This window comes from Cetorhinus maximus, unplaced genomic scaffold (genome assembly GCF_964194155.1).
Source record: "Cetorhinus maximus unplaced genomic scaffold, sCetMax3.hap1.1 HAP1_SCAFFOLD_592, whole genome shotgun sequence".
In the NCBI taxonomy this organism is placed as follows: domain Eukaryota; kingdom Metazoa; phylum Chordata; class Chondrichthyes; order Lamniformes; family Cetorhinidae; genus Cetorhinus; species Cetorhinus maximus.
In genome coordinates, this window is record NW_027596534.1 from 86,786 (window position 1) to 89,311 (window position 2,526).

The 2,526-nt window shown below is 47.5% G+C and overlaps 1 non-coding gene across 1 annotated transcript; it reads left to right on the forward strand.

Annotated features, from left to right (window-relative positions):
* The first annotated feature begins 781 nt into the window (after window positions 1-781).
* Window positions 782-944, forward strand: LOC144674233 (U1 spliceosomal RNA). The gene has a single exon (XR_013574492.1). It is a non-coding gene; the product is annotated as a U1 spliceosomal RNA (small nuclear RNA).
* Window positions 945-2,526: the final 1,582 nt, after the last annotated feature.

The following is a 2,526-nucleotide window of genomic DNA, read 5'->3' on the forward strand; positions in this document are numbered from 1 at the left end:
AACGCTCCAAGTAGTTGGACCGTGCCGTACCACCTGTCCCTGGTGGAAAAATTTATGCAGAAAAACACCTTTGACCACAAGTCCATCAGGCAGTGGTCAGCACGTAACGTCTTAGAGGCCCTGAGGGAAAAGGAGAGGGTGGACCCTGTGGGATGGTTCCCCGAGCAGACTGTCAAAGTCAGGAGTCTCACCCCCTTGGCATGTTGCCCTCGAGGTGGCTGTGGTCGGTATGAGACCGTTGTTCACATCCTTGTAGTTGGTGCCTTTGCAAAGAAGATCTGGAGAGAGATGCAGTGGTTGCTGTCGAGGTTCATCCCGAGCAGTTCTGTGACACAGGACTCTGTGCTCTACGGGCTGTTCCCAGCGACACACACCGAGACAAACATCAACTGCAGCTGGAGGATCATCAACTCGGTGAAAGACGCGCTTTGGTCTGCCCGAAACTTGTTGGTCTTCCAGCGCAAAGAGTTGTCCCCGACCGAGTGTTGCGGACTGGCACATTCCAAGGCCGAGGACTACGTGCTGAGGGACGCACTAAAGCTTGGGGCAGCTGCTGCAAAAGCGCAATGGGGAAGGGCCGCTGTCTAAGACCTTTCTGCCACAGCGCACCGAGAGACTGGGAACTGTTTAGAGCCCCTCGGGCTGTACAGCTCAAAGTGAAAGCCTGTAAATGATTGTAATATTGTTTGTACTGATGCACCTGGTGATACATTTTGTTAAAGTTGAACCGGATTGTACCCTTGTAATGGTGTTTTTGAAATGGTTTGGAATGTGGTTGAAGATATTTTATGAATAAAGTATATTTTTGCAAAAAAAAAAGGTTCTCCCAGGACGATGCTAGCCCATTGCACTTCGGGTGTGCTGACGCCTGCGATGTCCCCAAATGCGGGATACTCGACTGTAAAATTTGTGGTAGTGGGGGACTGCGTTTGCGCTCTCCCCGATTCACAATTCAAAAAATAGATTTCATCATATCTTTCATTTTCTCTTCTATTTCCTGTCAGCAACCTTTTCTGAAAAAAGAAATATATAACCCCCAATGTGTGCTCTTCAAAATCTATACTGGACTGGTTATTTAGCTTTTTCTTTCCTCCTCGCAAATATTATCCAACCCCCATTCTTTTCCTCCCTGTCATTATCAGCCGACAATTATTCCATCTATGCATCATTTTCGCCAGACCGTTTGTTTCGTGGCCGCCAAATTACTCGCGCCATTTTTAACCCCGCGTTTGCCCACTCAAAAATCTCTCTCAAACAACCCCCATCTAACACCCAACCCACCATCACAACAGTCCCCGCACTCCCAGCACCGCCCCACCCCCTATCTATCTGGACGTCTGTATAAATACAAACTCATATCAGCTATTAACTCATATGCATTCACCATTTTAAACATGTAGCAGCGACCCCTCACTATTTCAAACATGAACAAGCACCCTGTCCCCATGTTCATTCTAATTATCCCCCTCCGAAACGAACAGCAGCCTCCCACCCCCTCTGTATAATCTCCCCCTTAATCAGCCCCCTGTGTGACTCCTACCTTCTGAAACTCCTGCCCCCTCTCCTCATGTGTAAAAGTCTTTCCCTGCCCCTTCTGCAGCTCACTTGCCCTGCTGTAGGCCCATCAATTCACCTGTGATTATTCCTTGAAGGCTTAAATAGCGCAAAGCGAAGAAATAAACAGAAAGAAAACTGGAGAAAGGCAGATAGAAATCTAAACCCTCAGTAAAATGACCACCGGGAATCCCGTTTAACCGTCAGAATGATCGCACAGCCCAAAATACACGCATTGTCCCTGAATTATAACAAGATTTTAGGCAGCTTCACTTTAGGACTTTTCATTTCCTCTTGTGGGGCTCCTGTTCCTCACACACTGGAGGCTAACATGTAAGTTTTGGATTGCAAGGCTGGGCTACTTTAACCCCAGGATTTTCTTTTTGAAACTCCAGGCCCGCAGTCCAACAGGAACTGGTTAACCGGAGCCACCGAAAACCAGGGTCCCGGAGAGGAAATTAAATCTCAGGGTAAGAAACGGACACAAACTCACGTGGGCCCATGGGGCACGGCCTTGGAGAAGGTCTCAGGAAACTCCTGAAGAAGAAGAGTCCTTGTCCCAGTCTGGATCTTCAGATTGCAGGTTTCAAAATAAAAATTCTTTGAGGGGTGGGGGAGAAAATTAATTCCATTAAAACAGAGAGCAAAGAACATTTTCAAACAAAATAACGCAAGAGCCAATGATTCACTCTCAGTTACAAATACAAACAAGTCAAAGAGTTATAAAGCAGATTGAGACAGAGGGAACACACACGCACATTAAACCAGAGTGGGGACTAGCTCCGCACTCTGGAGGCGGTTTTCGGATTGGGTTCCTAGCCAGGTATATCCTGAATGAGCAGTTTGCAGACTCCACCCCTGGCATGTTGGGATGTCTCTCAATCTGCTCCCCAGGAGGCCTGTCCATTGATATGTTAATCCCAGGGCAGGACAACTTTCTGATTCTTCCTGTCCTTTGACGTGTTCATCCCA